Here is a 12,616-nt window from a genome sequence, read left to right as displayed (position 1 = left end):
ACTCACAACTCGGTTCTATAGCAGAGTATTCTGGATATCAAGAGTAAACTTGCTGATATAAAGATTTTGCAGGTTTTACGGTAATCAGTTCTCATATTTTTTCATACTTTAATGTGCCAGAAGACCAAAGCTGGGGCCAGGCTCTCTCTTGCTCTCTTTGTGGACTGGTCCCATGGCAAAACGCAAACAGCAGAAGCTGCTGGGGGGCCCCTTCAGTTCAGTGAATGGAAGCAGGGGGCTGGTGTAGTAAATGGAGGTGGGTTACATCCATCTCAGCCAAGGCAACGGCACTTCCTATGTGCTTCCTAAGTGCCAGGAATGGGCTAACGGTTGGGTACAGAGATGACCGCCCTGCCCATGAGGAAGTCACAGCCTGGCCAGGCAGCCAGACACTGGACGAGCTATAAAGTGATGTGACAAGTAGATGCAGAAAGTGCTGGGAGTCCCAGTGGGGAGGAGAACGTGCATCTGCCGGAGGGTGTAGCAAGGGGCAGATGGTGTGATGAGAGGCAGAGAGAAAAACGTCCCTTCCAAAGATGTCCACGCCCTACTCCCCAGTGCCTGTGAATATGTTAGCTTACATGGCAAGAGGGACTCTGCAGATGTGGTTAGGTTATGGACGTAGAGATGGGGAGATGATCCTGGCTTATCTGGACGGGCCCGATGTAATCATGCAGGTCCTCAGAAGTGAAAGAGGGAGTCAGAGTGACACAGTTTGAGAAAGACTCAATAGGCCATTGCTTTGAAGATGAAAGAAGGGTCCATAAGCCAAGGAACACAGGCAGCTTCCAGAAGCTGGAAAAGTCAGGGAAACAGATTCTCCCCTAGAGCCTCCCGAAGGAACAGCCCGGTGATACCTTGATTTTAGCCCCGTGAGACCCATTTCAGACTTGTGACCTCCACCGAGCTTGTGGTAGTTTGGTACAGCAGCCCTAGAACACAGACAATGGAGGATAACTCGAGTAGGACACAGGAGCCCTGGGGGACTAGTCCTGAACCGGCAGCCCTTGCCCTCTCAAAGCCTCTATTATCTATTTCTCCCTCTGAAAAACGAGAGCACTGGTGAGGGTAGGGATGGCTGGCTCAGTCACTACAGCACACAACTCTTGGTCTCAGGGTGATGAGTTCAAGCCCCTCAATGGGCGTGAAGCTTACTTAAAAACAACAACAACAACAACAACAACAATAAACCAAGAGCACTGGGTGTAGACACTCTCTGATGTCCCTTCTGGTTCTGACACTTGGTGGTTTTATGAAGAAGAGGAGCAGTTACCATAATGTAATGACTGGCAACTGGTTGTGAGGGTTGACAGAAAACAGCCTGTCCCAGAGCGTGTTTGGTGGAATTTAAATTCTACGGGCTGCTGATAAGGGTCAGTCAGAAAAGAGGGCTATTCATGCAGCAAATTATTACCCATCACTTACCAGGCACTGTTCTGAACCCTGGGGAGTCGGTGGTGAACAGGACAGATGACCTCCCTGCCCTCACAGAGCTCAGATCAGAGAAGTGAACTAACACACTCTTTGTTAGGAGAGAACTAATGAACAGGCCAATTTCCACTGGTCATGATACCACGAAGAAAATGAAACCTGGTGATGAGACAGTGTGGGACAAGGAGGCCAGCTTCTCCTGGTAGAACGGTCAGAGCTGGCCTCTCAGGGTCAAATTCGACCTGGGCTTATGTGATGAGATGAGCTGGGCATTTGAAGAAAAGGGGGAAGAAGTATGAAAAAATATTGAGCTAAATAAAATTAAACAGAATTCTATATGGAAGAGTCCTGAGGGTTTGAACATATCAGTTGGTTCATGTGTTCGCTGTCCAGTGACACATTATTTTATTGAGCCAGGCAGTGTTCTAGACACAAGGGATACAGTACTGAACAAAACAGGCAAGGTCCCTGGCACGTGGAGCATTGTGAGTGTGGGGGAAACAGACAATACAAAACTCAACAGATAAATATAACAGCAGGATATAAAAGGACTCGGAGGGGGCACCTGGGTGGCTCGGTCAGCTGAGCGTCCAACTCTTGGTTTTGGCTCAGGTCAAGATCTCATAGCTTTGTGGGTTTGAGCCCCGCGTCGGGCTCTGCTCTGCGCTGCCTGTTTGGGATTCTCTCTCCCCCTCTCTCTGTGCCCCTCCCCTACTGGTGCCATCTCGGTCTCTCTCAAAATTGAGAAACAAACTTAACAAAAAATAAAAGGACTCTGAGGAACAGAACGGGTATGGGGATAGGTGTTGACAGCGGTGGTAATGGTGGTCTGGGAAGATATCTGGCGTAGACATCTGAACAGAGAATTAACATGCAAGATGAATCGGTAGGCAGCATTTCCCAAACTAACATGACAACACAACCCCTTTGTCCCAGAGCATCACGCAGGACACAGGCTCCTCAGAACACACTTTGAGAAACCCTGGCCCAGAGACAGCTGAAGCATGAACCACACTCTCGCAGGACCGAGGCTAGCATGTCAGGATGGAGACTATGAATCTCATGAATACAGAGTAAGGCATTTTGTGCAGAAAGTCCCCGCCTCCAAATGCGTATCAGAAAGTAGGAGAGGGGTGCCTGGCTGGCTCAGTTAGTACAGCATGTGACTCTTGATCTTGGGGTCGTGGGGTCGTGAATTCAAGCCCCATGCTGGGTACGGAGCCTACTTTAAAAAAAAAAAAAAAAGCAAGTGGGAGTGACTGGGAATTCTCTGCTTGACTGCTAGTTAGTAAAGCTCTGCATGCTCTCCTGAGCCATCCCAGACTCCCCCTCGGTTCTGCGGGATTCATGAAGCTTGAGGATAAGGTAAGCCCATGATTGGATGAGTCGGCACTAGCCCGTGCTGGTTTTCCCCAGAGAGCAGAATATAAAAGAATAGGAATCCTTTTTCTAGGATGTTATGTTGCAAAGAACATGTATTTGTTTTTTCAAGCGTATCATCTGGGTGACAACGATCAATGTCCACATTTCCGGGGATCTTTAGCCAAGTCCCCCTTCACTTCTGATTAAGGAATAAATGGTGCACCCTGGGACCAGAAACAAGATCTGGGGCCCGAACAGGGCCGACGCTCATGCAAAGCGCACACCCTGAGAAAAAGACCAATATTCTCCCCAGGAAGCCACAGGGAGTTTCACTGCGAGCAAACCCCACCGTCCCTGCGATGTCCTTTCCTGTCTAGAGAAGGCCGTCTGGACTTTCTCACAGCTCAAGTCAGAGGAGGCACATTATGTATTCAAGTCCTGCTGCGGCAAGCCTTCCAGCACGCCATCCTGCCTGGGCTCCAGCAGAAACACCTCTCTGGGGAGCAGGCTCTGTTCGTGGTAAGCTGGGCTCCGGGTCGGCCAGAGGAACCACTCTGAAAGCCCACAGAACGTGGCCTCGCCTGGCAGGTGGTAATGCCGTTCACCTTCCTCGTTCCCTAGGCGAGATGTGAGCTCAGACAGATGGGGGGGGGGGGGCGGGTCTTCCCATGAAAGCCAACGCCTTTCCCAAGCCTCTGCTTCCCTGAACTGCCTGCCCGAGCCCCCATGTGGTTCCTCTGCTTGGATAATCCTCCTGCCCCTCGTCACCTTCTTGTCACCTGCCATCTTTTTCATCTTGGCTCAGTGTCACTTCCTCTGGGAAACTGTCTGTCTTGATCGGATCAAATACCACCATTGGGGGTGCTTAGGGCACATCGTGCCTCTTTGACGAGCACCTGCAGTGGCTCTGAGTCCCAGGTCCTGCCACTCACATCCCTTCAACAAATCCCATCACCTCCCCGGGCCTCAGTTGCCGAAGGAAGGGAGGTGAAAAGATGCTCACTGTGCTTCCCTCCCTGTCCCCGTGCTCTGAGATTTCCCTTCCTGAGACAAGAGTCACACTCATTTACTTAGCGCTGAAATGACAGAGAGAGCCACAGTATTGGTTTCCACACTTTTGAAGACATGCCATCCCTTTTCAAATGATGCTGTCTCATCCTAAAGCAGGGAACGGGCGGAGCTACTTTGCCTGAAATGGGCCAAAGTCTGGAAGCCCTTTGTCTCCCAGCCTCTGAGGTACCTCCCCCGCCGAGGGCTCCAGAGGCACGGGTTTCAAGCCACTCCCTGGGACGGGCCTTCCAAATCGAACACTAGGGCAAGTTCCAAAGTCCACCCACTCACACCCCATGCTGACTGGTTGCCTGAATTCTGTGGGGTCCGCAGATCTTCTACTGACAAGTGTCCAAAAGACACAAAGGTTTGTCTGTTCCTCTTTAAGCTTTCTTTCAACATGTCTGATTTCACACGTAGCTCCGGAGCACGCACGAAAGGGGGATCATAAAAAGGTAGGAGAGGAGAGACCCATCGGTGAGCCCACTTCCAAATCTGTGATATGGACACAAGGGCCACAAGCACTGGAGCAAAGGACACAAGCAACCGCTGTTGGCGCTGCCCGCTCTCTCACAGAGGAGGCACGGACACCCATGTGGGGGTGTGCTGGCCCTCCACACATCTCGGGCGCCTGAGTCCCATCGTCCTCAGCGGAGCCCCCTAGACCCGACTTCGGAGTTCTGACCGCGGAGGGCCGGGCAGCAAATCGGCAGACCTGGCCACGGGTCCCCAGGAGCACCCAGCACGGTCACGGGCACGATCGAGGACTTCGGGTCCTTGCAGTAGTAGCCCACCCCTCCTCCAGAATTCAGAATTTGCTGGAACACCTCCTACCGATCACTATCACCCAGGTGTGAATCGCTGGGGGGCCTTCTACAGCCAGAGCTGCACACTCCTTTCTTTCTTTCTTTCTTTTCTAACACCTTCCAAATTCATCACCCTCGACGTGGTAAGCAAAAGAACGTGCAGACATTTGTGGGGAAGGGGTGAGTGCCCCTGCTTCCCCTATGTCAGGGAGATACCAAAACCCACAGAGAAATCATCTGGGAGAAGACTCCCAGGATGGGCCTTTGTGGGCACCTGTCCAAAGGTTCCGATCTGGAAGCCACAACAGCTGGCCTTTTGGAGCCAGAGAGAAAGCTTTCATATATTGAGACAATTGATTATTATTATTTTTTTAAAGGCTCCAAAACCTCCTCTAAAGCCATCTCCTGTACTTAAACATTCCCTTAGTTCTCCCCCGCCCCCCCCATATTTATTTGGCTTATAAAAACGTATTAAATCAGTAGTCACTCTGCTGTCTCAAATGTGTCTACTCTCAGCCCCACGGTCTGGTGACAGTTCTCTTTATCGATCTCAAGACAGCAGCCGAAAGTCCTGTAGTCCTGTAGGTCTCCCCCTCCTCCCCACCGCCTGCCCCTTTGTCCTGTCCGGTCCTCTCCAACTTACTCTATGAAGGCTCGGTGACAGACACAGCAAGCTGGAAGGGGAGGGAGGCAGTGCTATTTATAATTCGGCAGAGTTGGCCCTCAGAACACGGCCATTTTTTCCAGGCGGACTGCCAGATCCCACATTCCCCAGGCTCCATATATGGGCCTCTCACAGGCCCCTGTGCCCATAGCCTTGCCTCTGAGGGGACCAAGGCCGCCTGGCAAGTCAGGAAGGTAAGGCCCGATCCGCTCCTCCATGGCCGTGGGGGCCACAGCCAGCCCGGGAGCCTGGCCTCCCCGTGCTTCCCCTGGGGGGTGGTCAGAAAGTGGGGAGAAAGGAATAAGAAACCCTGAGGTCCCAGCCCGAAGGAGTTGGAGAGCAGCCGGCTTTCTCTCCAGGGCTTGAATAAGAATGGCGAGGAAAAAATGTATTCTTGCTACGAAACATTAGGTCACCCCTTGTTTTTTGCCAAGTGGTTTTCAATTGTTTCCATCGAGATGTGACTGAGGTCCACGGCAGCCCTGCCAGCCCCCGAGGGCTCCGAAAGCCGGATTTATGGACGCCCTTGGATAGGCAGATGGGAGGGGAAGCCCAGGGAGGGTGGGCAAGCCAAGGCGAGGGAGCAGGGCTTTGCCAAGCAGATATTTTCTGCAGGCTCTCAGCTTTGATTAGCATATATTAAGGGCGCAGAGAGAGAAAGGTGTCCGGCCTCTTGTGGGCATTTGGACATAAACGCCCCCCTGCCCTCCAGAAACCAAGCACTGAGGCAAGAGGAAGGGCCTGACGGGTTGACTTGTCACTCCAGGCTTTTCTCATCTCTGTTCCTTCTAGGCCAACGCCTGTCAGGCCAGGCCGGGGCCACAAATGGGCGGGAGGGGGGGGGCCTGGAGAACCCCCCTCCACGGGCATGTGGGCGATTTTACTTCGATTTCGTGGACTGTTTCTCCAACCTCCTCAAGAATGGTCTGCAGTGGACACAGCTGTGTCAAATCAAGTTCAAGTCCTTTCTCTAAATAGCCTTTTGTGGCCATCTGGATATCTCTTCCTTAGGATGGAGAGCATCTGGTATTATTATGAATTGTTATTATTAATATCAATAATAAGAGTCTGCCTTTATTGAGTGTTCACCATGCCACCCACTTAACATATAGCATCTCATTTAATCTTCGTAACACCCCCAAGAGATGGATGTTCTTCTGCAGGTGAGGAAACTGGGGTGCAGAGAGGTGAAGCAGCATGTCCATGCTTACCCTACGGGTAAGTAGTAGACCCCCACGCCTGTCCAGCTCCTCACTTCCCACCTCTCTGCTCTACGTACCAGTTCCTGTCACTTGCGTCTGCGCTTTGTTCCTTTTTTCTCCTTGCAGGTGGAGGCCCCTTCTTAAATGTGTTGCCCCTTCTCTTCTCTCCTGAGCATCTAGGACAAACTAGACCCACAAAGAATCTTCACTCAGGAGGCAGTTCTTCGGCCAAGGGCACCTCTCACCTGTGAGCTCTTTTCAGCGTAGGAAGGATTCTGGATTCTCTGTGGACCCCATGGCCTCTGTAGCCCTCCCTGAACAGCCAGGACCCTCTATCTGTGGAGGTCCCAGCCGTCCCGTTACTTGCTTGCCTGTGACAAATATGGGGCTGGCACTTCAGCAGGGAGAAGAAGCAGCAGGAGTTGATCAATTCCTAAGCAACAAAGATCCTGTTTTCATGCAAACGTCCTCGGCATTAAAACAAAAACAAATTCTTCCCGGGGCGCGTCCTGGATGCCAAGTCTCCTTGCAAGACACATTTTTAAGCGGGGTTCTGCGCCTGCGTGAGAGACTAACGGGGAATGGGAGGAGAGCTGTGAGCCAGGTGTCAGGAGGCAATGCAGGACCTTAAGGTGGCATGGCAACAAGTGCCTTGAGTTCTGAGCAGGTAGGGACCACCGAGGGCTTCCTGGAGGAGGGAGTTATTCCGATTCAACTCAGCGGTCTCCTGACTGATGGTGTTGGCCTGATCTTGCAGGACCTGGGTGCCCACCAACACCAGCACTACTGGAACATCGCCAGGGTCACTGGGCTAGCCCAACAGTTACAGAAACATCCACAGGGCATCTGGCCTCCAGCTGGCTCCAGCCGTTTTGTCCTTTATGAACACGGGGGTTCAAAGGCAACACTGTTAACAGCTCAAGGGCAGGGCCACACAATTCGCTTTTGGCAAATAACTAGCAATACCAGGACTGCAGCATTTTAGTGCTGCAAGATCACCTGCTACCACCCCCTTACCGCCGATGCCTTGCCCAAGGCTCCCGGTCCAGCCAAGACTCCAGCTCAAACCTCTTTTCTCCTGCTCTCTGAGACCTTCTGCGCAGCCTCCTTTTCTCACACTGTGGAGGTATTCTCTGGCTTCAGCACATGCCCAGAAGCACTACTGGGCTGGGTACCGGGAGACACGGAGCACACGGCACCAGGCTGCAGTCTTCTCAAGGTAGCCTGCGAGCAATTCCAGGGTAGGAGCAGCGCCTTCCCAATGCATCTCTCTTCCCAGCGCCGACCACGGCAAGGGGGACGGGGCAGGCAAAGGTCTGGTGCGGGGCGCAGTAAACGGGCAAGTCTGGCAGGATTAAAGGGCCCATAAAGGGGCTTTGTGGCAAGAATCAGCTAATTAGAGTGGAAAGAGCATGGACTTGGGGTAGAAAAGATGTGGGCTGGCATCCAACACGGTCACCATGTCGGGGGATTGAGAGGGTTCCCCATTATCCATGTTCTCTTCCTGCCAAGCATGCAGCTGGACTCCACTTCCCAGTCTTCCTTGCAGTTAGGATGGTCACGTGGCTACACTCTGGCCAATGGACTGAAAGCGGAAGTAATGTGGGGCAATTTCAGGCCCAGCCCCTGAAAACCTCCCACATGTGGTTCTTCATCTACCAATTGACCCAGAGTGCTCCCAGGACCAGGTTCCCGAATCCCTGTGTGGAAGACCACCTGCCAAACATCTGCACTGAATCGTGTTCGCAGGAAATAAACTCCTAAAGCGTTACGCTATTAAAATTTGGGGGTTACCGCTGTTAGCCCAACCTAATACAGTCTCTTACTAGCCATGTGGCTTTGGATAAGTTTCTTAACCTCCTGAAGCTCCAATTTCCTCATCTGTAAAATGAGAATTTAAAAAACCTTCCTGAGAATGACTGGGCTAACATTTGTGAAGATCTCACAATTAAGGCTGCATTATGACTTTTGTGAGCCCTACACATTTTTGCCTTTATGGGTCCGGTCCCTTCCTGCATTAAATTAAAAAAAAAAAATAATAGAAATAAAAAAACAGAAAAAATTGGGTTTTTAATATTACATCGGTATAAAGAGGAGTACAATCCAGGCCAGATAAATCATGATGCTTATTATTGTTTCTTATTTCTATATTTGATTTTATATTCATTATTATTATGTTCATTTTTTCCTTCTGACTTTAAGGGAAATTAAAATCAAACATTTTCTGGGGCTCTGAAAATATCGTGGGCACTAGGCGTTATGCCTATGTACCTAACGGAGAAGATGACCCAGCATGCCTGGCCCATGATGCATGCACTGAATCAAAACTATTATGGATTTTTTTTTTAAAGTTTGTTATTTTGAGAGACAGAGAGGGGAAGTAGGGCAGAGAAAGAGAGAGAGAGAGAGAGAGAGAATCCCAAGAAGGCTCTGTACTGTCAGCACAGAGCCCAACGTGGGGCTCAAACTTACAAATGGTGAGATCCTGACCTGAGCTGAAATCAAGAGATGGTCAGTTAACTAACTTAGCCACCCAGGTCCCCCAAAACTATTATGGATTAAAAAAAATAGGAAGATGGAAGCATGAAATAGCAACAACTGGTCATGAAGCCCCTTTCACATACTTCATTTCCTCCAACTCTCACGTCCACTGTATGAAATGATTCTCACTTCTATTTTCCAATGAGAAAGGTGAGGCTCGGAGAGGTCAAGGGTCATGCTCAAGAGGGGTAGGAGCCCCGTGCATGGTGCCTCATATCAGGCAGAGTGCTAGACACCTGTCTTTGTTACTTTTCATTTTCTCAACGCGGTACGATAGGGATTCTTTTTTTTTAATCCCCATTGTATGACTGAAAAAAAAAAAAAAAAGATACTGATGTAAGGACAAGCGGCTGAGCTGAGAACTGAAACCACTTCTGGGGCCAAATCTAATGCTCCCTCTACCACCTCGCCTTTCCATCTATCAATAGCTCTGTCACGAGAATTGATACATGGCAGTGTCTATGGAGGGTGTCAGACGCCCCAACACCTTCTTTCATAGAGCAGAGAAGAACCTGCGCAGGGCTGAAATCCAAACACATCATGCCAGATCAGACTTGTGCTTTCTCATTCTCCACCCAAATGTACTCCTTAGAAGGTCTAATTATAGTGACTTCTATTTTCTTGTAAATAATCACATCTGTCATAACTGATTTAACTGATTCAAGGCTCCAAGTTGGCAGTCTTGGAGGCCCGAGCCAATGTGTCAATTACGCCAAGAAGGCTGTAAGCAAAAGTTGCACGAAATGGAAGAGAGAAAAAAAAATTAGTCACAGGCATATAGATGGTGGGGACCAATATGTGCTTTTTCACAACAGTAATATCAACACAAACTCCTAAACGTGGCCAATGGGTGTCAATCCGTCGGCAACCTAATTTAGTAAAACAGACACAGCCAGCCAGATCCTAGGGAATAAAAACAATCTTTTTTAGTGGAGACTCAATCCTAGAAACTGGTTTCTCCAATATCTTTCAAGTCTAAGTAAATACCCTCAGGAATTTGCCACGGCTCTTTACGCTTGTCTTCAGGAGAAAAGATGGGTTGAAGGACTCACGTGATTCAGGAATATACAGCTTTCCCCTTTTTGAAAGTTTGTGTTATGCCACCTCACCTTTATGAGAGATCTCCATTAGTACCTGGCTTCGCTAACGGAAAGAAATGCAAAACGGACTTTCTATGGAAAAAAGGGCAAAAAATGAAAATAGCATTATTAGTTTTGCAGCAGCCATTAAAGAGATAGCTGCACCCCAAGCAGGGAGAGTGGCCCCACCAAGATCCTTCCCTGGGACCTACACTTAGAATCTCGGCATCAACTGCCTGTGCTTTGACTTATTTTGTGCATCCTGTAGCAAGAAGTGTCCTAAGGTATCAGAAAAGCCTGAGAGGTTTTTTGGGGGCTTGGGGAGCTGAAAAAGTTCCTATACAAATGAATGGTAATTGCTTCTTTGCTTTATGCCGCTTCAGCTTGCTCACGACAGGTTTCATAGGAACACTCTACTCCAGGACAGTGGGGGAAACTTGAAGTCTTAGTGGCTATATTTGAGCGTGGCTGTTCAGCCAGCACAGAGTGGTAGCTAGAACTTTCGATATGGACTTGGGTACAAGTCTCTCTCCACTTCTCACTAGTGTGACTAAGCAAATCATTTAACCTTCCCCAGTGCATCTCAGCTTCCTCGTCTATGAAATGGTGACAACCTAGAACCCTCGTGGGACTGAATGATCTAATGACTCAGTATGACAGCCTGTTGGAAAGTGTAAGCACCACATAAATGCTCATTATCATTATTAACAGATCAGCATATACTGAGTGCTGTTTTCAATCCATGGGAATGGCTTCTCTCTCTCCTAAAATAACTCCAAGCAGAAACAGTCATGCTTTCAGTCACAGAGGGGAGGTGAGACTTCTTTCCTAGGGAGGTGTTTGAAAGTCGTCTTGCCAATTAAGCTCTGAAAGTCCCTGTGTCTGAAGGGAAGCTTCGAGAAAGGAGTATCTTCCAGGTGAGAATGTGGGAAAGTAAAAGATGGCTCTCATCCACTCCCCAGTTGCCCACGGGAAATGCTTTTGGTGACCCCAATCCCGCAGCTGGTGTAACTTCCTTCGGTCCTGGTCCATCGGTGTGAGCAGAGGGGGTTAAGAGCAGACTCTGAAGCCAGACTTCCTGAACTTTGAGTACTGCTCCGCTCTTTACTTATGGTGTGATCTTGGACAAGTTATCTGTGTTTCAGTTCCTCATCTGTAACATGAGGGTAATAACAATACCTACCCCTTAGGGTGCTAGTGAGGAATGAATGAACGAATACACGTCCAAAGCTCACAGTAGGACCAGGTACATAGGAAGCAATTAGCATCCAGCTTGCAATGGCCATATTATAGTCACTGGCCTTCCCCTCATCCCGTGTTCATTAACATGCATGTTTAACAGCTTTTCCACACCGACCCCCTTACTAGGAAGGAGATTCTTTAGTCCACATAGAAGATCTGAAAACAAAACACAGTATTAAGAACTCCATGATCTATATACCTGAATCTGCAAGAGAGGCCCAGGGTCACCTCCTTCAAGGGCAGTTCATTTCCAGGGTAGAGGTGTGGGGGAAAAAGGCTCTGGACTGAGAATCGAGAGGCCCAAGTCCTAGGCCAGTGCCATTTTGCCCACTCTGTGGCCTTGAGCAAATCACTTCATCTCTCTGGGTATTAATTTTCTCAGCTGTAAAAATAGGGGACTTTGGTTGTGAATCTCAATTTATACGTCTGTAAACAACGATAATAGGAATAACTATCCTATAACACCACATCATGTAGTGCGAACCAAATCACGCATCCCATGTAAAGGTGGACAAGGGTCCTGAGCATGGCCCATAAGGCTCTGGACCATCCAGTTCCTGTGTCTCCTGGCCCACGGCTCTCCCTTCACTTGTTCTGGTCCGCACACTGGCCTCCTGGCTTTTCTCCCACTCCCCAGGCACACTGCTATCACAGTGCCTTTGCCCCAGCTTTGTTCCTCTGCCTGGAATGCTCTTTCCATAAATAGTCCCATGGCTCACTCCCACACCATTTTCAAATACTGGATTATTATTTTTTCCACAGCTACTATCACTTTCTTGCATAGTGCACGATTTCCTTGCTTATGATGACTACTACCCTTTATTGTCTGTCTCCTCCCAGGCCAAGGATGTGTGTTCCATGAGGGCAGGATTCTATTTTGTTTCTGTCCCCCAAAAGCCTAGAAGACTACCTGGCACATAACAGGTGATCAGTAACTATTTGATATTTACTGAATGAACGAATGAATGAATGAATGAAGAGCACTTTGTACAGCAAGAAGGTGCTTACTGAATTTGGGGCAGCCTTCCTAAATGTTAGGGGGAGATTCTTACTCCTCCCCTGCCTTCTTTCCATGAGGAAGGATCCTTACTGAGTCACCCTGGACCTGTTTCCATCCCTGTCACCCACGTTTGCCTAGAAGTGGAGTAAAGCATCTCGCTGGCGGATGAGTCACTGGTCCATTTCTTGACTCAATGAAGTTAAGCTGCAAACTTCACAGATGCAATTTCTTTGCCTGTT

At 49.3% G+C, this 12,616-nt stretch overlaps 1 protein-coding gene and 1 long non-coding RNA gene across 6 annotated transcripts in view; one reads left to right on the top strand and one right to left on the bottom strand.

Annotated features, from left to right (window-relative positions):
- The window catches only part of ZHX2 (zinc fingers and homeoboxes 2), a 161,593-nt gene that overhangs the window by 121,938 nt on the left and 27,039 nt on the right, over nt 1-12,616 (bottom strand). The gene's annotated exons all lie outside the window — the stretch shown is intronic.
- On the top strand, nt 5,381-7,029 carry LOC109273204 (uncharacterized). Its single transcript, XR_002082908.2, has 3 exons — nt 5,381-5,507; nt 6,426-6,531; nt 6,642-7,029. It is a non-coding gene; the product is annotated as an uncharacterized LOC109273204 (long non-coding RNA).

Source organism: Panthera pardus, unplaced genomic scaffold (genome assembly GCF_024362965.1).
Source record: "Panthera pardus isolate Hobbes unplaced genomic scaffold, ASM2436296v1 HiC_scaffold_7, whole genome shotgun sequence".
Lineage (NCBI taxonomy): Eukaryota > Metazoa > Chordata > Mammalia > Carnivora > Felidae > Panthera > Panthera pardus.
This window is presented reverse-complemented; position numbering and strand designations above follow the sequence as displayed.